This window comes from Diceros bicornis, unplaced genomic scaffold, assembly GCF_020826845.1.
Source record: "Diceros bicornis minor isolate mBicDic1 unplaced genomic scaffold, mDicBic1.mat.cur scaffold_239_ctg1, whole genome shotgun sequence".
In the NCBI taxonomy this organism is placed as follows: Eukaryota; Metazoa; Chordata; class Mammalia; order Perissodactyla; family Rhinocerotidae; genus Diceros; species Diceros bicornis.
In genome coordinates, this window is record NW_026691119.1 from 182,808 (window position 1) to 210,003 (window position 27,196).

The 27,196-nt window shown below is 43.1% G+C and overlaps 1 long non-coding RNA gene across 1 annotated transcript; it reads right to left on the reverse strand.

Annotated features, from left to right (window-relative positions):
- Positions 1–21,391: 21,391 nt before the first annotated feature.
- Positions 21,392–24,288, reverse strand: LOC131402714 (uncharacterized). Its single transcript, XR_009218918.1, has 3 exons — positions 24,258–24,288; positions 23,430–23,521; positions 21,392–21,465 (listed from the first exon to the last, which is right to left on the reverse strand). It is a non-coding gene; the product is annotated as an uncharacterized LOC131402714 (long non-coding RNA).
- Positions 24,289–27,196: the final 2,908 nt, after the last annotated feature.

Below are 27,196 nucleotides of genomic sequence, written 5' to 3' on the forward strand. Positions count from 1 at the left end.
CATCTCTATCACTGTACACATATACCCATCACCACCCTCCCCACAGCTCCTTGGGAGTGGATCCAGGCCCCAGCTTTCAGGAGACAGAACTGAGGTCAGACCTCTTTTTTCCTACCAGTTCTGTGTCCTGGAAAAGCTGCTGTGCCTCTCAAGATCTCCCCAGTCTCCCAAGCTGCACAATGAGGATTGGGCTAAAAACAGCTTCCTAGGGACCTCATCAGGTGTATATGTAATAATACGTACAACACCTGTGGGCTGGTGTCACATGTGTCTAATGCACACACTTAGAGATGGAGGAAGTACAAGGAGTAGGACATCACATAGAATACCAGTCAGAACTTCTCTAAGTCCCAGATGTGTGATCTTTGGTAAGTCATTGTCGCTCTGAGCCTCATTTTCAGGTCTGCATCCTGAAGGGGTTGAAATTAGAGGAAATTCAGACATTGTGATCCACTGGCATTAACCCTTCCACGGTCCCTTGTTTTACTCAGAATCAGTCCCAAGAGGCTCATGTTGGCCTATGTGGTGGGAGCCTCCACAATGTTCCCAATGCTCCCTGCCTCCTGGAGTGCACATCCTTGTGTCACCACTAAGTGGTCAGTATCTGGCTTCTGAACAACAGAACACAGCCAAGGTGATGGGATGTCACTTCCAAGTTTTAATTACAAAACGTCTGTCACTTCCCGGTTACTGGCTTACTTAGGTTCCCTACTTACCTCCCTCCTTATGTTTCCATCTCTCTCTCTCTCTCTCTCTTGCTCGCTCTTACTCTCGCTCTCACTCTCTATCAAATGACCAGAACTGGGAGAGCAAGTGCTGATGTTTTCAGTTGCACTATGTAGAGGCTCCATAGGAGAGAACTGAGGGAGTGTCCAGCCAAAAGACAGACAGGAGCTCAGACTCTCAGTCCAAATGGATCCTGACAAAACCTATGTGAGTCATCTTGGGTGGGAATCCTCCCCCATTTGAGCCTTGTTGAGACCACAGCCCCTTCTTCACAGAGACTTTGAGACAGAGGCACCCAGCTAAGCCATGCCTGATGCTTGGCTAACAGAAATTGTGAGATGTTAAATATTTGTACTTTATAGGTGGCAGGATTTGGAGTAATGTTGTCACAGAGGAACAGAAAGTAACAGTCTACCATGTCCCAGGATCCAGCCTGATCACCCTCCTCTCTCCACTCCTCTCTCTTCTCAGGCTACCCCCAGCCACACTGGCCACTTTTCTGACCTTCCCTGATCAAATTCGCTTCTTCCTGTGAGTCTCTGCACCAGGGAGCATTCTCCTTGACACACTAAATGTTCCCAGACATAAGCAGGGGTGCTTACACTTGTCATTCTGGTCACAGCAAAGGTCTGAAATGCCTCAAGGCAGTCTTTCAGAAGCTCCTAGCACAGTCTCTACCATCGCAGATCTCACATCCAGAAGAGCATTACATGATTTCCTCCTCCTTCCTCCCATTGAGATAAAATGAGTGCACGAGGAAGGGCTGTCTGCTTTGGCTGAAGCAGAGGCAACTCCTTCTGGTTATAGCAGGCACACGACTGTCTCTTCCAGGCCAAATTTTTTCCCACCACGAGTCCATTGTTTAAGGAAATCATCATTCCCTCTCTTTCATGGGTCTGGTTTCCCCAAAAACACAGTGAACCATCCTCTCTCCCTGTGCTGCATCACCATAAACCCACAGCCAGAAGATAAGCACCAGGTTAAAACACCACCAGATCCTGAATTCAGTCACTGCTGAGACCCTCCCATCAATGTTGTCATTCAATCGTGACTCCTGAGGACACCTTTCCCCTGAGACCCACTCCCAGCCTGTCCTCAGCTTCTTATAGCAACACTGAGATTTCCTCAGAGTCCTCCCAACCTGGGCAAGAAACATTCTGAAATGTTCTCTTTATTAATTTTCAGGGACTGGGGACATAGGTAGATGTAATTTGAGTGTGTATGTGCAGTAGTTTCTACGCACGTATTCTGTTTTTCAGACAGATAAAATAGTGTGGCTACTCAATGCACAAAGAAAATGGATAACTGATCAAATTTTTTCATGATGTGAAGTCTTTAGAGAGTAAATGTCAGGGTTAAGAGCACAGACTATGGAGCTAACATCTCACGTCCAAATTCCATCTCAATCTCTTATTAGATATTTGTATTGACTGAGTTATTTACCTGATTGGTGCCTCAGTTTCTTCATCTCTCAGTTGGCAATAATGATCAGCATACCTATTTTGTAGGTTTATGGAGAGTATTAAAGGAGTTAATGTTTGAAAAATGCTTGGAACACCTAGTGTATTGCCAGTGCTGTACCTATATATTAGAAATAAAATTTAGAAATTCTTCTGACACTGCCTGTGAGCCCCAGAGAGTGACACTGTTGCCTGGATGTATGTAGAATGCACTCCATGACATACGATGAATAAATGAGTGAACAACATTGGCGAATGCATTACCAATGTCACCTATGTCACCCTACAGGCATTCCCAAGCCGAAACACATGCAGACATTCCTGCTCTGTCCTGCATCACAGTTCCTGGAGGAATGACTGCGGTTTCTGGGACCCTGGGAACCGTGCCCACTAAAGGTTCTTTTCTGTCAGCAAGCACCAGTCTTTGTCCAATTGCTGCAGCTCACAGGGTCTGTGCTCTGATCCTTGTCTTCATTCGAGGGAGAAGTGCCATCCCTAGAGCTGGGCACACGCAGAGCCTGAGCCTTAGAGAAAATGATTCCCTGGCCCTGGGGCAGGTAGAAGAGCGCAGGGACAAAGTGGGACTTGGGGAAAATCCTCCAGGTGTTGTCAGAAGGGATGGAGGCAGGGGATGTGTCAGCAAGGACTGGTCTGGTTGGTGGGCCTTGGTGGTTAAATAGTAGGGAGGCTGGGAAGTTTTATAGCTTCTAGCATAATACAATCAATATGACAGTCATGAAATCAGAATCAGCCTAATTAAGGCCAAATTAACCCAATGTCAGCTGTTCCCTGACTCTCTAATCCAGTAGTGACATAATAATGGTATTCGTGTTCTATCATCTCCTTTTCATTGATTGGCTAGAGTAATTATTCTTTACATAGCCTGTCTATTTTTACATAGTAAAGAAAAAGTGAGTTTTAAAACAACCCTCCTTGGAAAAGTCTCCCTAACATATTGAATTAATAACAGAAGCCACGACAGGAAATTCACCACTTATTTTGAGCTTTAGTCTCTGGTTTTAGATCTTCCTAACTGGTAATTTACCTTGACTTCTGTCTTCTTTCTTGAGATTAGTCCACTTAGGACTAAGTAAGAGTGCAACCTCATACCATGTGAGAAGTGGTGGGACTCTAGGAAGAGGTTTGTTTCATTCTATCAGTGTGTGTGTGTGTGTGTGTGTGTGTGTGTATGAGACTTTTTGCTGCATCTGGCAGTGTGGGCCAGTGTAGACTCCATTTCTAGGGAAAAAATTTCCCTAATCACTTTCTCTGGACTTTCTTTTCACTGATGGCTTCACCAGCACTGTCCAATAGTAACATTAAACACTCTATATTATGGAATTTAAATATTTTTTAGTAGCCACATTTTAAAAAATGAAAACAAACAGGTGAAACTAATTTTAATAGTATATTTTAACCCACTATAACCAAGATATTATCAATGTGGGTGCAGTCTATACAAAACTTAATAATGAGAGAGTTTACATTTTTTTCCTGAGTTTCATAAATCTAGTGTGTACTTCCCACTTACAGTACAATCTCCATTTGTAAGTTGAGTTTTTTCAGACATACATTCTCTGCACTGAGATTTAATGTTCACAGTTGTCTAATAAGAGTCACTAGGAGTGGGGTGGATGATAATTTCACTACTGATTTAAGCTCTAATGGAGCTATGAACACCAACTGGTCAATGGGTTAATCAAATGAATAGTCATATAGTACAGAAGAATACTATGATTTGGGATTTAGAAAAAGACTGGGGACCGTGTGTCCTGACAGGGAAGTCCAAGGATTTTGTTGTTGAGAGTGACAAGGACAAAAAGAGAATAAAGTCATACACATAAGTGTCTAACAACATGGGGGGGAAGAAATGACCTGCCGTAGTCCTGAGTTTTGACCTCGTGGTTTCTTTTCTTGACCCAAATCTCTTTGATGGTGTCCCAGGACACAGGTCAGATTAATCCCCACAGGGAGAGAGGGAGAGTAGAAGTACAAGGCATCTGACATAATTGTCCTGGGAAGGCAGGCTTCATCTACAACTCTGATCCACTTTCACAATTTATTTTTATAGGGTAAGAGGAAAAGAAGTATGATGGTCCAATCATCACAGAGGAAGTGAAATGATTGTGGAAAGCAATCTAAACCAAAGCCTGGTTTGAGCATCTCCATCCCTTTGAGGATGTCCAGTTACATAGTCAAGAGGCCAGTTACTAGAATCACATTCTATCCTGGCAATGAGGTCAGATGCCAGCAAAGGGAGGAAACCTTGGAGCAGCCCCAGCAACTCTGCTGGCAGAAGAGACTGCAAGGTCTCCAGGCCTGCAGAGTACAGGAGAACTGTTAAGTGCTTTGGACCTTGCCAAAGCCCTGCCCAACCTTGCACCTAGTAGCACAGGTGTATCCCTGTCAGGTGAGCTCGCAGGTGTTCTGAACTCCAGTCCCATGCCCACCCCTGCCTGGTCTTCAGATTCGGCAGAGATGATCTCAGGAGCTGGTCTGTACATCCCACAGCTCCTTTGCAAACGTCTTCTGGTGACTGAGGAAGATATCAGGAAACAAGAAAGGAAAGTGAAGACGGCAAGAGACAGACTCACGGTAACACTGATGCAGACAGACTCGCTAGCCAGGCAGGGAGAGTGAGGGGCCAAGAAGGACATCCCGACAAACACGATGAAGAAAACAGAAGACGGAGCAGATGACATGGAGCTCACACTACTTTAATGCCTCTGCAAGGGTCCTGATGTCTTCTTGCTTTGAGCTCTTGAAACTTTAATATATACCAATAATTTTCTTTTCTTTGATTCCTTTGCATGACAGAGAAGATACAGACAGTGATCCTTCGGAGGTGAGAGATTGGGTTTCAGGTGAGGAGAGAAAGGAGATCTTTCCTTCTCATTTTGTTCTCTCATTTTCCTTTACTGAGTGTTATCTATTTGTATTTTAAGACCAAGAGTTATCACAATCAGGGGATTCCTTAGAGTTTTGCCCTCACAGTCACAGAGAAAACATACCTAGTCCAAATGGATTGTCCTTTTTGTGTAATATTGCAATAGATTCCAACATAATATTTCACTGAAGAGCTGTTATATCTGTCTTCTCAAAAAAGACACCTACTTCTGGGTCTCTATTTTTCTGGTATTTGTTGCATGTTGAATCACAGTTGCATATAATGAAATACTGGATTGTCCCTTTTTTTAGATTTATATGTGTTGGAAATTTGATTCATGAAATTTGATATGCCATTGTGGTATGATGCTGTCAGGAGAATGACTGTTTTCAGCATCACAAGTCTCACAATAAGCCAGTGTGTTGGGATTTGTCTATTTGCCTGATCGAGTATGTTGCACTCTTCAAATCCTCTTTATCGTTACTTACTTTGTCCCACAGATTTATCAGTTTCTGAGAGCAATGTGTTAAATAATAATAGAGTATCTTAGTATTTATATCTTCCCTAAAAAATGAGTTATCTTTTAGCTAAATCTTCTCTCCTCTATTCTTCCATGTGGTAATCATCTGGAATTTTCATTCGAATGTGTTTTTAATGACTTGTTTTAAAACTAATACTAAATTAGACAGACGGTTTTTTCCTTTCCTCATGACTCCTGTTATGTTTTCCTGGGTTCACATTTCTTCTTCCTGATGTACATTCTTTACCGGTTCTTTCACTGCAGGCCTGTGAGAGGTCAACTTTGAGTCTGTTTGTAAGTCAGAAAACGTCTTTCTTTCTTTGACACATAGTTTGAATAGGTGTTTAATTTAGCTTTGTAGTAATTTTTTTTCTTCTTTGTCAAGTTATTTAATATTTCTGAGCCTCCACATCTTTAGCTTAAAATGGGAATAAATCTCTAAAATTGTGACTGTAACTGAGATAATACATGCAAAGCTTTCCAGTCATGTTGCTTAGAAGAAATTGGTCAATAACGATAACTATTATCAATCATTATAATGATATTATAATAATTAATATATAATAATATATTAATGTATAATAATAATTATACATTAATTTATAATTATAATGTACAGTGTATAATGTATGCGATGTATAATAATAATATATTAATATTATTAATCATTAGAATCTTCATAGTGTGCATTCTCGGAGAATCACTGCTTCAGATTGAGAATGTGAAGCTCACACACAAAAAGTCTGAGAGAGTGCCATGACTGTGACTTTAATTCTCAGCCCTTGGGTATCTTCAGCTGTGGTCATCTGCACAGTGTGTACAGATAATGTAATCTGTTCCCACAGACCCACTGCAGAACAGTGCAGCCTGCCTCATGCCTGGAATGCTCTGGGCTTCTTGTTGGGGAGCCTCTGCTGTGAGGCTAGTTGGACTCTGTACAGAGAAAGATGAAAAGAGATTCTTTCTTTTCCATCAGATTTCTCCCCCCGAGTATTATTCACTTTTACATCCAGAGCCGATACTCTCTTCCCAGAACCTTGGTGTTTCTCTGGGATTCAGACTTCCCAGACACCTAGTCATTCAGCTCCCAAGGCCCAAGGTGACTGCAGAGTCATGTCTCACCCACTCCTCCCATCTTGGTCTGTTTCCCGTCATGGAGGACCCATGAGTGGGGAGAGGAGCCATTGAGGGAGATTGATCTGGAAGTCCTGGTGAATCTGAGCTTCAGAGAATGAAGCAGAAAAGGGGAACCTGAGACTGCCAGGCCTTCAGTGGGTGAGGAATATGGAGGAACCGAGAGGGGTGTGATGGCTGCACAGAGTGAAGGGGAGGGATGTTCCAAATTTTCCTAAGAAGGGAAACCTTGCACTGAAGTGGGGATTCGATTTTACATGATGGCAACGTCTGTGCTGGTTTCACCAATTCTGGTGTCCCTGAGGGATGAACTGGTGTGACACCACAGGACAGAATTTGCAGTCACTTTCAGGACTTAAGGAAGGTTAAACATTTCAGCTTAGTCCCCTGTGAGCCAGTCAGGGGCCAAGTCTAGAAAGGCTCGGAGCCTGTGTCAGTCCAATGTGGTTTCGTTCTGTTCCAGTCAAGCTCCTCTGGACCCCAGCTGGAAAAAAGGGACCTCAGATCTAGTCATATCTAGTCATCACAGCTTCTGTAGGTCGCCATGAGGCAGGTAATAGCCCAGGAGTCGTCACTGGACCTCATAGTCGCCCTCCTTCTTCCGCTGGCAGACAGTGACTTGTGAGGTGAGGAGAGCACATCAGAATGGTCCAGTCAGCTGCCCAGCATGGGAGACTCCAGGGGAAGGAGATGCCAAAGCCACAGAGACCCAATGCCTCCTGTGTCTCCCTCTTCCTTTTTTCCACTTAATTTTCACCCTCAGTCCTTCCATTCCTTCCCTTTTCCCTCGTTCACCTCTCTCTCCCTCTCTTTCCCATACATGTTCTAGCTTAATTGAGGTATTAATGACATACAGAAAACTGCATACATTCAAAGTGAACAATTTGATACATTTTGATTATAACTTGTTGAACCATCACCACAATCAAGAAAAGGAACACTATCTTCCCCAAATTTCCTCATGCTCATTTTAATTCCTCCTTCCCTGCCATTTGCAAACACATTCTCATTCCCAAGCAACGAGTGATCTGGTATATATCCTTATAGATTTTCCTAAAATGTTTATAAATGGGATCATATACTATGTACTCATTTTTTACTGGCTTCTTTCACTCAGCATAATTATTTTGACATTTATGCTTGTCATTGGATGTACTATGAATTCATTCCTATCCCCAACCCTTCCCTGGCAGCACTGTGCACACACCCGAGCACTTCGCATGTTGGTGTGAGAGCCAATAGTAATGCTGCATCCCCAAAAGTAGGAATGTGCCTTGGTGCAACTCTGGGAGGGGTTGGCGGGAGCCCTGGACCCGCACATGAATGCTTTCCTGGATGGTTGGAAAGCACACTATGCCACTGCAGTCCCAATGATTGGCCAATGCTCAGAACCCATGAAGAAGCCCCACCCACCAAGCACAGAGGCTGGCATGAGCATAAGGAAAGGCAGCAGCAGATATACACGCACATGCAAAGGCTTTCCCAGGTGGCACAAATACCCATAGTAGTGCTGCGGTCTCACAACTGTGTACGTGCCTCCATGTGGCGGCAGCTCTGAGCCCAGTGGGAATGCTTTCCCAGCGAGTGGAATCACCCACTGTACCCACACAACTTCCAGCATATGGGGTGGGATCAGAAACACAGCTCATGCTTCCCCCACAGCGGTAGCAGGTGAAATCTGCGACCTGATAGTACTACAAATACACAGGCAAAAGATTAGTTCATCAAACACCATAAGAAACTACAGTAACAATTCAGGGCAGAAGGAAATGACAAATCTCCAGAAACGAAACTTGAAGTCACAGAAATTTACAATCTAAATGACAGAGTTCAAAATAACTGTCATAGAGAAACTCACCAAGTTACAAGAATGTTCAGACAGTTCGATGAACTCAGGAATAAAATTAATGAGGAAAAGGAATACTTCATCAAAGAGACTGAAGCTATTAAAAAAAAACAAGCAGAAAATCTGGATATGAAGAACATAATTAAAAGGATAAAAAAAAATCTAGAATCCTTAAAAAATAGAGCTGATATTATGGATGAAAGTATTAGTGATTTAGAGGATAGAAATATAGAAATTCTTCCAGTGGACGAGGAGAGAGAACTCTTATTTTTAAAAAAGGAAGGACTTTTTGTAGAAATATACGACTCAATTATAAAAGCAACATAAGAATTATACGTATCCCAGAGGGAGAAGAGAGGCAGAAAGGAGCAGAGAGCTTGTTCAAGGAAATAATAGCTGAGAACTTCCCAAACCTGAGGAAGAACCGGACTTAAAAATACAAGAAGCCAACAGAACGCCTAATTACATCAATGCTAAAAGACCTTCTCCAAGGCATATAATAGTAAAATTGGCAAAAGCCAATGACAAAGAAAAAATATTAAGGGAAGCAAGACAGAAGAAAATAACCTACAAAGGAACACCTATCAGGCTTTCAGCATATTTCTTGGCAGAAACTTTACAGGCAAGGAAAGAATGGAATGATATATTAAAAATACTGAAAGACAAAAACTTTCAGCCAAGGATACTCTATACCATGAAATGATCCTTATGATACAATGGAGAAATAAACGTTTTCCCAGATAAACAAAGGCTGAGGGAGTTCAATGCCACTAGATCTCCCATACAAGCAATGATCAAGAACGTCCTCATACCCGAAATAAAAAGAAGGCAAACGTCTACAAAGCTTTGAGCAAAGAGATAAATAGACAGACAAAATCAGAAAGCTACAGCTCTGCTTCACAACAGGGTAGCAAATACTTAATTATAACTTAAAAGAAGAAGGGAAGGAAAGCATCAAAAGTAACGATAAACACATCAGCTTAGTCACAAATGCACAACACAAAAATAAATAACTTGTGACAACAATAACTCAGAAGGAGAAGAGGAAAGGGATGGAACCTGCTTAGCCTAATGGAGATACGAGGCTATCAGAAGATGGACTATGTCATCTATGAGATCTTCATACAAACCTCACAGTAACCAGCAAGCAAAAAATCAGAGCAGAGCCATAGATTATAAAAAAAGAGAAAACCTCCAGGAAAACCCCCAAAGTGAAATGGTAGTCAGAAACACAAAGGAAGAGAAACAATGAAAATATAGATTAGGTAGGATTAAGCCCTCAAGTATCAATAATCACTCTAAATGTAAATCGATTGAATTCTCCAATCAACAGACACAGAGTGGTGGGGTGGATTAGAAAACAAGACCCAACAATATGCTGCCTCCAGGAAACATATCTCAGCTCTAAAAACAAACAGGCTCAGAATGAAGAGATGGGAGAAAATATTCCAATCAAATGGCAAATAAAAGAAAGTAGATGTTGCCTTACTTATATCAGACAAAGCAGACTTCTAGATAAAAAAGACTATGAGAGACAAAGAGGGGCAGTATATAATGACAAAGGAGACTTACCACCAAGAGGACATAACACTTATAAAAATACATGCACCTAACACAGCAGCACAAAAGAATATAAAGCAACCCTTAATAGACCCAAAGGGAGAAATTAACAGCAACACAATAGTAGCAGGGGACCTGAACACCCCACTTACATCCAAGGATAGATCATGCAGAGAAAGTCAACAAGTCAATAGTGGAATTAAATGAAACATATGATAAGATGAATTTAATCGATATACATAGAGCATACCCTCCCAAAACAGCAGAATACACATTCTTCTTAAGTGCACATGGAACATTCTCAAAGATAGACCATATGTTGTGAAACAAGGCAAGCCTGAATAAATTTAAGATTGAAATCATATCAAGCTTCTTTTCTGACCACAATGTTATGACACTTGAAATCAACTACAAGAAAAAAGATAGGGAGTCACAAATATGTGGAGACTAAAGAACACACGACTGAAGAACCATTGGATCAATAAACAAATCAAAGGAGAAATAAAAAAATACCTGAAGACAAACGAAAATGAAAAGACAACAAAACAACTCTTATGGGATGCAGCAAAAGCAGTTCTAAGAAGGAAATTCATAGCAATACAAGCACACCTCAACAAACAAGAAAAATACCAAATAAGTAACCTTAAACTACACCTAATAGAACCAGAAAATGAAGAACAAATGAAGCCCAAAGTCAGCAGAATGAGGGAAATAATAAAAATTAGAGCAGAAATAAATGAAATAGAGACTTAAAAAAGAGTAGAAAGGACCAATGAAACAAAGAGCTGGTTGTTTGAGAAGACTGAAACAAAATTGACACACCCTTAGCCAGACTCACTGAGAAAAAAAGAGAGAAGACTCAAAGACATAAAATTAGAAATGAAAGAGGAGAAATTACAACAGATACCACAGAAATCCAAAGGACAATAAAAGAATACACTGAACAACTTACATGCCACCAAATTGGATAACCTAAAAGAAATAGATAAATTCTTAGATTCACACAACCTCCCAAAACTGAATCAAGAAGAAGTAGAGAAAATGAACAGACCAATCACATGTAAAGAGAATGAAATGGTTATCAAAAACCTCCCAAATAACAAAAGTTCAGGACCAGATGTCTTCTCTGGAGAATTCTACCAAATATTCAAACAAGATTTAATACCTATGCTTCTCAAACTATTCCAAACAGTTGAAGAAGATGGAACACTTCCTAATTCATTCTATGAGGCCAACATCACCATGACAGCAAAAGCAGGCAAGGATAGCACAAAGAAGTAATATTACAGGCCAATATCGCTGATTAACACAGATGCAAAAATCCTGAACTAAATATCAGCAAATCGAATACAGCAATATATTAAAAGGATCATATACCATGATCAAGTGGAATTTATACCAGGGATGCAAGGATGTTTCAACATCCGCAAATGAATTACTGTGATACACCACATTAACAAAATGAGGAATAAAAATCACATGATCCTCTCCACAGATGCAGAGAAAGGATTTGACAAGATCCAACATCCATTTATGATAAAAACTCTCAATAAAATGGGTATAGAAGGAACGTACCTCAACACAATAAAGGCCATATATCACAAACCCACAGCCAACATCATACTTGATGGTGAAAAACTTAAAGCTATTCCTCTGAGAACAGGAAGAAGACAAAGGTGCCCACTCTTGCCACTCCCATTCAACATAGTACTGGAGGTTTTGGCCAGAGCAATTAGGCAGGAAAAAGAAATAAAAGGAATCCAAATTGGAAAGGAAGAAATGAAACTCTTGCTGTTTGCAGATGACATGATTGTAAATATAGAAAACCCTAAAGAATCTATCAGAAAACTATTAGAAATAATGAACAACTACAGCAAAGTTGCAGCGTACAAAATCAACTTACAAAAATCAGTTGCATTTCTATACTCTAATAATGAACTAACAGAAAGAGAACTCAAGACTACAATCCCATTTACAATTGCAACAAAAAGAAAAAAGTGTCTAGGGATAAATTTAACCAAAGAGGTTAAAGACCTATACAATGAAAACTATAAGACATTATTGAAAGAAATCAGTGATGACCTGAAGTAATGGGAAGATATTCCATGCACATGGATTGGAAGAATAAACACAGTTAAAATGTCCATATTGCCTAAAGTAATCTACAGATTCAACGCAATCCCAATCAGAATCCCAATGACATTCTTCATAGAAATAGAACACAGAATCTTAAAATGTATATGGAATAACAAAAGACCTTGAACAGGCAAAGCAATCCTGAGAAGAAAGAACAAAGCAGGAGGCATCACAATCTTAACTTGAAAATATATTACACAGCTATACTAATCAAAATGGCAAGGTGCTGGCACAAAAGCAGGCTCATAGATCAATGGAACAGAACTGAAAGCCCAGAAAGAAAACCACACATCTCTGGTCAGTTAATCTCTGACAAAGGAGCCAAGATCATACAATGGAGAAAGGAATGTCTCTTCAATAAATGCTGTCGGGAAAACTGGACAGCCACATGCAAAAGAATGAAAGTAGATCATTATCTTCCACCATACACAAAAATTAACTCGAAATGGATAAAACATTTGACTCTAACACTTTAAACCATAAAACTCCTAGAAGAAAATATACGCAGTACAGTCTTTGACATCGGTCTTAGCAGCATCTTTTCCAATACGATGTCTACTCAGGCAAGGGAAAGAAAAGAAAAAATATACAAATGGGACTACATGAGACTAAAAGGCTTCTGCAAGGCAAAGGAAACGATGAACAAAACGAAAAGACAGGGCCAGCCCCGTGGCTTAGTGGTTAAGTGCACGTGAACCTCTACTGGCAGCCCAGGTTCGGATCCCGGATGCGCACAGACGCACTGCTTGTCCGGCCATGCTGAGGCCGTGTCCCACATACAGCAATGAGAAGGATGTACAACTATGACATACAACTATCAACTGGGACTTTGGGGGAAAAAAAAAAGAGGAGGAGGATTGGCAATAGATGTTAGCTCAGAGCTGGTCTTCCTCAGAAAAAAAGAGAAGGATTAACACAGATGTTAGCTCAGGGCTGATCTTCCTCATAAAAAAAAAATAAATAAATAACGAAAAGACAACCCACCAACTGGGAGAAAATATTTGCAAATCATATATCTGACAAGGGGTTAATCTCCAAAATATATAAACAACTCATACAACCCAATAACAAAAAAACAGATAATCCAATCTAAAAATGGGCAGAGGATATGAAGAGACATTTTTCCAAAGAAGATATACAGAAGCCTAACAGACACATGAAAAGATGTATAACATCATTAACTATTAGGGATATTCAAATCAAAACTACAATGAGAGATCACCTTACACCTGTCAGAATGGCTATAACTCCCAAGACAAAAAATAACAAATGTTGGAAAGGATAAGGAGAAAAGGTCACCCTCACACACTGCTGGTGGGAATGCAAACTGGTGCAGTCACCAGGGAAAACAGTATGGAGGTTTCTCAAAAAATTAAAAATAGAAATATCATACCTTCCAGCTATCCCACTACTGGGTATTTATCCAAAGAAATTGAAATCAACAATTCAAAGAGATTTATGCACCCCTGTGTTCACTGCGGCATTATTCACAATAGCCAAGACATGGAAGCAATCCAAGTGCCCTGCTACAGACGAACAGATAAAGAAGATGTGGTATGTATTATATACAATGGAATACTACTCAGCCAGAAAAAAAAGACAAGATCGTCCTATTTGCAACAACTTGGATGGACCATGAGGGTGTGATGATAAACGAAATAAGCCAGACAAAGACAAATAGCATTATTTCACTCGTATGCAGAAGATAAACATACACAGGGATAAAGAGAACAGATTAGTGCTTACCAGAGGTGAAGGGGGCTGGAGGTTGAGTGAAGGAGTTAAAGGGGTACATATGCATGGTGATGGATAAAAGTTAGACTACCACTGGTAAGCACGATGCAGTCTATACAGAAATTCACAAATAATAATGAACACCCGAAATTACACAATGTTAAAACGCTTCATAATTTCAATAGAATAATTAAAAAAGAAAAAAAATAATTCATTCCTCTTTATGGTTGAATAGTATCCCACTGTGGGGATATACCACACTTTGTGTATCCGTTCACCAGTAGATGGACATTTGGGTTGTTTTCCATTTTTATCTACTATAAATAGGTTGTTATCGACATGTGTGTACATGTCTGTGTATAGACATATGTGTTTATTTCCCTTGGATGGATTCCTAGGAGAGGAATGGCTGGGTAGACTTATGTAATTTTTAAAGACGCATCCAAGCTATTTTTCACCAGCACTCGATGAGAGTTTCAGTGACTTGACATCTTCAACAACACTTGCTATAGTCAGTATTTTTAATTTTAGCCACTGTTAAGTGTGATGGAATCTCATGATGACTGTCACTTACATTTCCCCAATGACTCATGTGGTGAAGGAGAAGGCAAGCCATGCACAGGCTGGGAGATAACATCTGCAAAACATATCCCTAGAAAAGGACGTATATTTATAATATATAAAGAGCTCTTATAACCCAATAGTAAGAAGAGAAGCAACACGTCATGTCTTACCAAGACACAGCAGATCAGGCCTGTGATGAGCACCAGGAGTCCCACCAAGCAGATGAGGATGACGGCCCAGAAGGGGAGGTCTGGGGAGACATGTGGTGGGGTGAGCCATGTCCTGTCATCGCCCCAGGGCTTCTGGTGACCCCACTGTGCCTCAACCCTCCTTGACAAGGGTTGGCCAACTTTCCACATCATCCAAGACCCTGTGCGCATGGTTCTCTTCGATGAGACACAGCATCAAGATACTCGCCCCCTACCATGGGCTGGGGCTTCCTGCAGGTTTACCAGGCTTCTCAGTCAAGGTGTCATCTCTGTTGGGAGAATATTCTGGAAGTGAATGAAATGGAGATTGCATGTGAGTGTGTTTCACTCTTTTTAATAAAACTTTTTAGACACAGAAAAATAAAGAGAACAGTCTCATAAACATCCATCATCTAGATTTAACAATGTATATTCTATCTAATTAAAACAATATTGCATCAATGTTGCAATTAAATTATTAACACTTGCCACCCTTGATTCATCCCATGTTTGCAATGAAATATTAAAGTCAAGTAGACGTCATGATGTTTCACCCCATTTTAGTTTCCATCTCTAAAAAGTGAGCATACTTTGCTACAAAATACAAGACCATTATCACAGAACAAAAGTGTAATAAATTAAACCAAATTCATACCTCTGGGCACAGAGGACTGAATTTGGGCTGGACTTTCTTATGACAGCCGGAGGCAGAATGGGTCATCACAGTTGGCAAGCCTATGGGATCTCTCCAAATTGGTAAAATCCCACTCAAAAGTGTTCTTCCATGCCTAGAAACATATCATCCCCTTCTCCTTTATCTACTTGCTTAATATTCATTTTCTAGGATTAACCTAGAATGTAATTTCCTGCAGGAAGTCTTCTCTGATTTCCACCTGCAAGTATGAGTTTGTTCACATCAAATAATTGATAAGTTTCAATTCTCTATTCTTGTTATTCCCAACTACAACATAAACTCCAGGAGGGTAGGACACACAGCACCCAGTGGGCATGGGGGGAGGGGTGCAGGTCCCCCTACTTGTACCTCTACACAGACAACCTCTTAGAAGTGTGCTGTCTGATATGGAGCACCAACAAGTCTCTTTTTGAATTAAAATTAATTTTAGTTAAATAAAATTAAAATTCTAGTACCTCAGTAACATTAAAAATCAGTAACAATAAAGACCAGTCACAATACCATCCTTCGAGTACTCAATAGCCACATGCGGCTGTGCACTGGAGAGCACAGATATAGAACATTCCACCACTGCAGAAAGTTCTAGCGCATTGGTGATCATCTAGAGTGGAACTTGGCAAACTATAGCCTGTAGATCAGAAACTACATCCACCCCCAAACCTGTAAGTCTGCTTCACACACAGCTGGAGGCCCTCACTGACCATCTGGCCCAGTTGCTGTCAGTGCAGAGATAAGGAAACAAAAGTCCAGAGAGGGGAGGTGACTAGCTTGAGGTCACAGAGCTGTCTAGGAGAAGGTGAGGGCCTCCTATATTACACTGGTTTCCTTTTCTCTATCTCAATGGTGAGCAAAGACTAGGGGACTATGCCACCTCCTGCCAGCCTGAGAAAGTTCAATGCTCTATAAGCCCCAGGCATCCTGAGTCCCCAGAAAGGCCTCACTTTCTTTCTCAATGACCAGGGACCCTTATCATCCCCAAGGATACTCTTCCTGTCCAGGGTCAAGTTCTGCAGTTGGGTCCATTCTGGGTCAGCCGCAGGAATTCCTCATAGATGGCAACTCTGTCCAGTCTCTGTGCCAAGGAGGCAAGGTACACAGGGAGTCTGCTCCAGTGTGGTTACTGTGGGTGACAGACCTGGAAGGGCACAAGGAATGAACAAGGGTGTCTGGAATTCTACCCTGATTCTAGATTCCCAGCTTCAGGGTCCTGTGCAAGAGAACTTTCTGCAATAATGTAAACATTTGTCTGCACTACCATATACACTCATTATTAGCCCCATGTTGTTGTCAAGCACTTAAAATGTGGCTAGTGTGTGTGAGTGAGGAACTGAATTTCTCATGTAATTTAATTTTAAGTAATTAATTTATAAATAACTAACCACAGGGAGAAGATTTTTGAAACTTTGGAGTAAGGACTTCTGCAAATGCATAAAAAGAATGAGAACACTGGTAAAAATGGTCAAAATCAACTTTTCAGAAGTCTAGAAATTAATCAACGGCTTCTAAGAATCTGAGGAGGGTTTAGTGAAGAAACATGGTGAAATCTTGATAAAGGGAGCCAACTTTGTGGCACTATAACTTGCACTATCCCATCCTGCTCTCACAATATCTTCCATAACTTTGAAAACTGTCATTCTCAGAACCATGGTAGCTGAGACAACCAGCAGCCCAGCATCCATAATCCATAATGGGTTTGGAGTTCTCAAAAGACCCGTCCCCACCGAACTGTCACTAGCTGACCTGCTTGGCAGCTCCCTGAAAAAGCTCCATGTTCAGGGCTTGTAGTTACTTGACTCAGAGCTTGCCCAGGGAGGAAAGTCCGTCCCCAGGGCACTTGCTAAAAACAATCAGGGCTAATTGTTTTCTATTGTAGTTGCCTGAGGGAGTGATACCAGCTGAGGCAGGCAAGATGTGAGCCAAAAACTTAGAGGAACAATTGGAAGAATGAGATGTCCACAGGGGCTTTTGAAATGCTCCGGTGTATTTGTGGGCATCTAGAAAACCACAAGGGCTCAGGGCTGTGGCACGCCCAGGAAAGACTTGAGAACATCTTAATCTCTCACCTCTAGTTGAAGGGTTGGCTTAATATCTGAAAACTTGATTATGTATTACACAATATTAATAGAATAAGGGCCAATACCACACAATCTCAACCACATATACAGAAAAGAATTTGACAAAATACAACGCCCTTCATGTCAAAAAAAGGAAACACTCAACAAATTAGGAATAGAAGAAAACTTTCTCAACCTATAAACAGCTTCGATGAAAAAGCCACGGCTAACACCATATTCGATGGTGAAAGTCTGAAAATTTCCCCCTAAGACCAGGGACAAGACAACGATGTCTTCCCTTATCTCATATGTTAATCACAGGTACTAGTGGTTTTAATGAGGGCAATTAGGCAAGAAAAAGGAATAAAAGAAACGCAGATTGGAAGGGAAGAGGTAAAACTATTTGTTTTGCAGATGAGAAGATATTGTATATGGAAAAACCTAAAAAATACACTCCTCCCCAAACACAATATGTGAACCGTATCGCAATAGGTGTATAAAAAATTTAAATTGCCCCATGTGCTTAGTGGCTCCACTACTGGAGAACACAGTTAGACTGCTGATATTTGTTGAAAGTCTCCAGAAGAGGAGGAGGAGGAGGATGCTGGAGATTGGTGGCCCCAAATGTTAATGCTTTTCTCATTCCCCAAAAACTTATGGAACAGATGGTAGGATTAGCTGACAGGGATGTGGGGCAGAATGGGCACCATGTCAGTGACTTCCAGATCAAGGATGTGTCACTTGAGCTCAGAGTCATCAGCCACTAGCTCAGCCAATGCTTCCAATCTCCTCAACCTACATCAAGTCGGTGACCAGGCAGGAGTGGAATATATCTCACAGCTGGCTGCCTCTGTAGAGCTTGGTGACCTAGAACAAACACGAGGGAGAGTGGGTGAGATTGAGGTCTCCTGGAGATGCAGGGCGCCACTGGAGCCAGTGAAAGATCACAGACTTTGGGTAGGGGAGACCTGACTTCAAATCCTGGCTCTGCCCCTAACTCACTGTGTGACCCTAGGCACAATACTCCCCTTTCTGAGCTTCAGTTTACCCATGTGAGAAATGGGGATGGCAGCTAGGACATCACATCTGGACACTGAGAGAACCCAGACACGCAGGGAAAGCGAAGAGTTGAAACAATCACGTAACAGATGTAAGTCAGGCAGAGGAATGACGCTGCCCTCAGGGCAAGGAGAGACGGGAGAGGGGAGACCCCACATGGTCCTGGGTGTCTCTTGGCAGGGCGGTGTACTCCGAGGATGTGGGCTCCAGGTTGCTGAGGTTCCCGACGATGATGCGGAAATGTAGCTGGTGCTCTCTCTGGATGGATAAACTCTGGGATGCAGAGCCTGGAGCCACCGAGAGGAAGAGCAGACAGGTGGAGACTCTCAGCTCCCAGCACAGAGGCATGGTGGCCCACGGGATCAGGGTGGTGGGTGCAGACGGCGTCACACTGGTGGCTGCCCCATCCTTCTCAGGCCTGGGGAGAGAGGGATGTGAGGACTCTAGAGAGAGGTCCTGAAAGCTCTGGGGGTGGGGGCCATAACTGGAAGGAGGAAATGGGAGGAAAGTGGGAAGACAAAGAGGGGTGGTCACAAAAGTGGTCATTAGGGGCAAATGCTCAGGGGAGGGTCTCACCTGAGGGAGACCAGTCTGCAACTCGAGTAGAAGGGACCCAGGCTGCTCCTCTTGAACAAAGATCCAGCTGGGGATGAAGGAGGAGGAGGATGAGCAGGAGGGACAGGGGTTAGGGGAGGGGCTCGGTGGGATTTAACCCACCAGGAGCTGCTGGGACCAGGGTCTCACCAGGCTCTGCAGGACCATCTCAATGGAGTTGAACGTGGCTGAGCCATTGCTCCTGTCTGATGAATACCAGAGGGTGGAGATGGGGAAGGTGACTGTGAGGGTCTTCAGGTTGTGCCCAAAAGCTGCAAGACGAGAGGGAGAGCGATGGCCATCACTGAGAGCTGGCCTGAGACCAGACCAGAGTCCTGCACTCATTATAATCTGTCGTCTTCTGTCCCAGTGGCACCACCACCCACCCGTGTGGTCACGCAAGTCAGAACCAGCATATCTGCTCAGCTCCTCCTCCCTCCCAGTAACACCCATTCACCTTGCACATTGGTCCTCACATACACTCCATCCCTGTCCTAGCTCAGATCTTAACTTCCTTCACCCGGACCAACACCCCAGCAGGCTCACTGTATGCTCTGTCTAAAGGATGTTCTACATGGAGGACCACTGCTCTAGTACCACCCATGGCTTTCTATGGCCTTCAGTGTTTAGTTCAACCTTCTTGACCTGGCACTCAAGGCTCTACTCAATCTGGCTCCTGCTGACCTTTCAGTCTCATTTTATCCATCTACTGCGGGTTAAACATTAAGCTTCACGCAACCCAAATTTGTTTCATTTCTCCCCATAGGGCATGTTGTTTCTGGTCAGAGCATTTGCTCATGGAATCCTCTCTGCCAGAAAAACCCTTCATCCTCTATTTGCCAGGGTCCCTCCTATTCATTCTTAAAGACTCCATTCTGGTGAAACTTTCTCTAGCAAGCTCTTCCTCTGCAAATTATGCCAGGTGCCTCTCCCCGAAACATCCCACATTGTATTATATTGATGTGTTAATTTCACAAGACTAGGGGCTCTCTGTGGGCTGGCCTTAGACTGAATCGTTGGTATAATCTTTGTGATCAGCATGATTGCTCTAAAACCAGAATTTCACACCCTGGCTTCCCAGCTCCTGGATCACAACTGGCTGGTGGAGGAGTGGGGCCGGAGAACTTCTCTTGGGAAGGAAAAGGGGCCCCGATACCTGTGGTGGCTTCTGGCGGCACAGGTGATGATCAAGTATGCAGGGACGTGGTGGCTGGCTCGGGGAGCTGTGGCGAGGGCTGTCTTCAGGGAGGGATAGAGTGGGAGGAGCTCCCAGGCTCACCCGGGCTCCAGCAGTGGCTGTCCCAAGACCACCATTCACAGATGAAGCATAAATCAGAGTGAGGGGACGGGTGACTGTGTGAGTAGAGGGATGAGCAAGCCTGTGGATGAGAGGAGCCCAAGAGAGAGAGATAGGTGAACAAGAGAGACTGAACTCGGAGGAGAGACAGATGGATAGGCAGAAAACTGGACAGACAGATGGGATACCTGGAAAAGGAGGACCAAGGGCGGCGCTTTAGCAGAATTAAAGTGAAAACCACATAGGGTCAGAATGCGGTGGAGAACATGTCTCTGTCTAAGGCTTTCTCACCCTGGGCTGGGACTCTCCACCAGAACCCTGGAGGGAGAGAAGGGATGAATTAGGGCCCTTCCAGGTCCTTCCCTCACCAAGGACAGCAGGTGTAGGAGAACATGTGCTCCCCAACCCCAAATGCAGACGGGACCCAGGAGATCAGGGCCAGGAATACTCACTGGTGGTATTCGGGGCCACGACTCCATAGGTGTAACCTGTGGAGAGAAGGCGAGAGGAGCTGAGCAAGAGTTGGGGTGAACATAAAGGATTAAGGAGAGGGAGGATGTAGGGACCTTTGTGGGAAAAACAGAGGGGAAAGCAGAGGGGAAGAGGGGAGGGTTGTTCAGGGGGTAGGCAACGAGATGGAAGGTGGCTGGACCCAGTGATCACACAGTGATGAGAGGTCTGAACCCAGACCGGGTGGATAGAGAGATGGATCATAGCTCACTTTAGAGCAAAGGAGGCAACACAGAACTCTGACTGGGAGAGACAGCGTGGCTGTAGCACAGCCCCTCACCACAGACATAGAGGCTGTCCCCGTCCAGGGTGAAGGAGTCCAGGTGGGAGACGCCCTGGGTCTCATGGCTCAACTCCCAGTAGAGTCACTCTCTGTCCAGCCCGGGATCTGCACGGGTCAGAGTGGAAGGTGGAGATGATGTCCACCCCAGTGGCTGCCCCACCCTTCTCAAGCCTGGGGGAGTAAGAACATGGGGATGTGGAATACTGAGCAGGGGTCATTCTGAGTGTGGAAGGCGAGAGAGGGGAAGGGAGGAGGCTGAGGGAGATGCTGAAGGGGCTGCTCTGATGCCTGGAGGGGCTCTCCTAGGTGTCTCCTGTGTGAGACAACCCCTTCACAAGTAAAGCCTGACTTCCTTTAGAATTTGGAGGGGGCATGTGAGTGGCAAAGAGGGGTGAACACACAGACCTGTGCAAGGGGGCACCTGCAGGTCTGCACGGACAGCAGCGAGGAGCACAGTCAGTGCCCTGTGCCATCTGACACATGCAGGCAAGAAAGTACCGTTATGTTCTCTCGGTTCTACACTCCAAGGTCTTTTCTTTCTACTTATTTCTTGCTCCACAGCCATCACCCAGGCATAGGGAACAATCATCTTATTCCTAATCTTATTCCCAGCACCTCCCATCTTGCCTCTTATGTCTTAATTCTTAACCATGAAGTCCATTTTAACCCCCCTGCTTAGACCAAACACTAATTACATCATCCTTCTACTCGCATCTCTCTAGAGTCTTCCCACTGGTCTTGGAACAGAGTCCCAAGTCACGCCTGACCTGGTCCAGCCTGTCCCCCTCGCTGGTCTGGCTCACACCTCTCCTCCTGTGTTGACTCGGCTCAGCCATCCCTCTTCTCAGTTCATGGACACACCAGGCTCTCTGCTTTAAGGGTGTCCTCAAGCGGGTCCCTCTGCCTGAAACACTTTCTTGAACACACTCCCACACCCTCACTCCAGTCTAACCCTCCAACTAGCTAAATCCAGTCCCAACTCCTGCTCTCCATCTAAATATCAGTCCTTCTCAAGAGGGCTTCCCTGCCCCCTCAGGTTGAGTCCCCTTGTGCCAAACTCCCACATCACTCTCATCATTAACTGTCTAAAATCCAAATACAATATAAATTCCATGGAGGTGGGACAAGGTCTCTCTGGTTCTCCAGGTCCCCATGCATGTGGCCCAGGGCCTGGCTCATGAGATGAGGAACCATCCCGGTTTGTCTAGGACTGCCCTGGTTTGAACACTAAATATGCTGTGTCCTGGAAATCCCCTCTTTTCTGAATAAGCGAGGATGGTTGGTCACCATAAATTATACACTCAGAGACTATCTATTGCATGACAAGCACACATTCCCCTCGAGAACATCACAGGAAAGCTAGAATGAAAAAGGCACACACACATACACACACAATTAGTAGAGGCCAACAACTAAATACAAAATTACTTAACAAGATTCTCTGCAACGTGAATCACCAGACCGTTATTTTAGAAAAGTTTCAAGAAACAAAGTTAATTCCCTTTAGAAGGCAAGGTGGAGAGGACAGTCTTTTTGGAGACTAGCGCCCTTCCCTTCAATCTACAGTGTTGCTTAGTACTCCTCCAAATGATTTGAAATGTCATAAAGAAAAAAATTCTCAAAATGAATCTGGCTACTGGCAAATTCAATTTTAAAATTGTTATTAATACAAAGAAGTTCAAGTCAACTTTTTCCCTGAATGCTCCTCTATTTCAAATTTTTGTGGAAGATTTATAGGACTTTAGAACTCAAATTGAATGGGTCCAAGGAATGTTGCTGAGTATCCCTGTTAATATTTAATGGGATGTTTTCTAATACCAAATACACACGCAAAACATTTTTGTATTTATAATATATATAAATCCTGACTTTTGAGTATTATGCAATGCAAGTAAATCTATATTTTCTACTATAATACACATTTGCAGTTATTTACGTGTGTTTCATATGTTCTTATTTGCATATAACTGTACTTATTGAAATATTTACCACACAGAACCACACAAAGTTTACCATCTTTCCCTTGAATATAATCCATCAAACATCAATAATTTTTCTCAAGATACCCTCACTCTCAGTGAGTCCATGCGGTGACAACCCGAGCCCAGGAAACCCCACTGGCAGGTCTTCTGCACAGTGGAGGCTGCCGGAATCTCTTGGTACCGGGTCAACAGGGTACTCACCTGGTCACACAGAAATCCATGGATCAGAGAGGACAGGTGGACCCTGAGCCTGGTTTCACCTCAAACTTGAGCTCCACGGATGCTTTTCGTGTCTGAGGGGGAAAAAAAGCTCAAACAAGCTTTTGAGGCCTTTTATAGGGTGTTGGATGGAAAGGCCACCCCATTCAATCTTTTTTTTTTGTATTTACTGATTTAACTGTAACTGTTGGCTGTGACTGGATTTTCCCGATTCCTATCCAGCCACCTGCTCCCCGAGATGGGAGAAAGTAGCTTCGTGCTGTATGCACTTGAGTCGCTCAACTCACTTGGCTGGACAGAGATGTTTTGGTGACTCTGGACCCTTTAAACAAGCTTGTGATTTAAGGACCCTGTAAGTGACTCGCTGACTTGTCAACAATTTCCACACTTCATTCAGGGCTCAGGAGATTTTCAGGCCCTGGAGCAGGTTTCCCAACCTCCGTACCACTGACATCTGGGGCCAGGCAATTCTGTGTCGGGCCATCCTGGGCCCTGGAGGACGCTGAGCAGCATCCCTGCCTCCCCCTCTAGACGCCAGGAGCGCCCCCATTTGTAACAACCCAAACACCGCCTGCAGACGCGGATAAGCCCCCTGGGGACAAAATCACACGGAGGACTATGACGGGGACTCTGAGGAGGGGACAGCGGCGCCGGGAGCCAGGAGGAACAGCAGCCTCGGGGGTCCTGAGCGAACAGCCCGGGGGAAACGGGGCTGCGGGGGGACGGAGAGATGCCGGGCCCTGACGGGGCTTCCCGCGGCCCAGGAGCCTCCCTGGACCCCTAACCGAGCCAGGACCGCCCGCCGCTCACCGCGCCTCGCCCCTGAGGGCAAACGTCCACGAGAATCCCACCCACGCCTAGAAGACGGGATACACAGCGAAGCCCCCGGCTCCTTCCGCGATGCCACCCGCGCTTCCGCTTCCGGTCTCGGACGGGCGTTCGGGGAGGATGGAAGATCGGGGAAGACGGACATTTGGGGGCTCCGGGTCGAGGCGGCGTGCGGGGTGGGACAGGGCCGCGCACCCCAGCCTTGGGGGAGGTGTCTAGTTTCTAGAGTGAGTGCTAGGGTGGGCAGCGGGCTGGGTTAGCAACAGGGACAGGACCAGGTCTAGGGGCGGGGCTGTGGGTGGGGACAAGGGTGTGGGCGGGGACCAGGCTGTGGGCGGAGCCAGTCCGAAGGTTTTGGGTGGAGACCAGTTCCAGGGGCGGGAAGAGGCGGGGGTGGGGCTGGAATAAGTCAGGCGGACTTCACAGGGGGATGAAATGAGCTCCAGGGGCAGGGCTGGAGGCGGGTCTTTCCGTGGACCCCTAGACTGTACAGGTAGCTGGATGTTGAACAGCTTTTCTTCATTCCTTTCCCCACCTTTACACAGACTCATAGAATGATGTGCCCATATTTAAAATTATAAATTTTTTGTGCGGGTTTGTTTTACTTAATTTCATTAAAAAATTGGATCATATATTCACATTTCTCTACACCTTGCTGTCCCAAGCCAGGAGATCAGGATATAACGCTATTTTAATTTTAAAAAAGGGGACAGGGAGGCCACTATGTCATAGATACACGTATAGGAAAACTTCAAAGAGTGGTGCAAAGTCAGTAAAATATTCTCACTCTACCACTGTCTCCCAGTCCTTTTGCACAGAGATAAAAGTCCTTTTCTCCTCTATCCTTCCAGACATACTGTGTATATGTGGGACGGTGTATATGTTCAAGCCCAAGAGGGATGTCCCCAAGCAAAACCTGAAACCCATGAATTGTCTCATGTGTCAGAAGTTAATGAGAAGAGATTTAAATTTCCGGTTGAAGGAGATGGACCAGTGATGAATCCAGAGGAAGACAACAAAGAAACAAGAGATTTTTCCCATATAAAAGGTCAAAGGAAAAAGAGAGACAGAAAATGTATTCATAATATCTGACGTAGCACATCTCTGGATAAGATTCCTATGCTATAAAATGGTAAACACTTATGTCATAAAACAGTAGACATTGAATTTTGATTTATCCTAATTCATTAAATAGTTATATTGGGCAAGGGGAATTATGTTTTTAACATATGTAAGAACGCTTCATGCTGATTGTTTCAGAGAAGAAAGAAAGTATAAATAGTCAAAAGCTGAAAAATGAAAAAGCTGTATGAGTAGCTAATTTAGAAATATAGATTTTCAACCAGAAAATTAAAGAAGTTGTTTTTGGAACCAGAGTCAAGAGTGGGGAAGGTAGCTTTTCATTATAAGGCTTGAAGTATTATTGGAGAGATGTGCGTATAGACACACACACAGGAGTCTGAATTTGTATTCCAAAGGGATCATCTAACTCTACAAAGAATTTGTAAAAAGGATTCACTCTACATCAGTAGAACATATTTTGAAAACTACAGACTTCAAGTGTAAAAAAAGCTGTCATCATCCCGGTGCAAAAATGAATGGGGCATCACTTTCCCACTGACATGGTGATAAGCATTTTACGTACATTACTCTTGAGTATTTTCACAGCAACCCATAAGGAAGATGGTATTATTTATCTCCATTTTGCAGATGAGGAAATTGGTGACAGCATATTGCTAAAATTTTCATATAAGTTCTCAATAGATATTGTTTTATGTTAAAATTGTTTATTGAAATCTCTTTTCATTAATAAAACGATATGTGCCATTCTTACAAATAAGCAAAGGGTGTGTAAAAACAATTTAGCAAAGCGACAGTTTTATATTCTTTTGATATAATTAAATATAACAATCACTTTATTATTTTTCTGCTCTCTGCTTCACATCTAGGAAGATACTTCCTATCCTAAAGGCTTACTAGAAAACTCTATTAAAAATCAAGTATCAGGGAATACCCATATTATGCCAGGTTCCTGAATACATGAAAAAAAAACCATTATAACAAATTTTTGTACAAAAATCTTAGATCATTCATGAACTGATAACAACACAAATCATGATTAGGCAAGGTATTTCTGTAGAATGACAAATATTTAAACTTTAGACATTTAGAAAGGTAGTTCATTACAGTAACTAATGTGTATAAGAAGAATTTTTTCAAACTCACTAAGTGCCAGGAAAACGTTTGACAAAATGCACTGCAATATTATTCACAATAGCCAAGAGATGGAAACTACCTAATTGTGCATCCATGGGTGAAAAGATGAAGAAAATCTGGGGCATCTATACAATGGAATATTATTCAGCCTTAAAAAGGAAGGAAATCCTGTATTCAGAATTGCTTGCCTGGATCATTTCAGTAGCCATGTGCTTTCTTGCTTAGTCCCCTCTGGTCCATTCGCCAACCAGAAACCAGGGTGATCCTTTTACAATGTAAGCTCCACGACCGCTAGTGGATCCCTAAAAGAGATTTTGGAGGTAGACTGTGTGGGTACCAGCTGTGCGAACTTGGACAATTATATAACCTCTAATGTTCCTCATCCATACAATAGGGGTTAATAGTATTGTCTCCATAGCATTGTTGTGAGGATTAAATGAGTGAATATATGTCAGATGCCTAGAATGTGTCTGGCACATGGTAAGGCAACATGAAAAATTTAACTCTAATTATAACTAAATTAAATATTGTGATGGCCTATTAATTAAGTTGAACCATATGAAATTTCTAATACTCAACCTATTTGACCCATTATTATTGTTGAATAAATGATAAAACTCAGTCTAGGCAGGTTGTGTAGAGTCAAAAAGGATTGGATAAATGAAAATGTTATTACAATAAATAAGATGAAATAGATTGCTTTG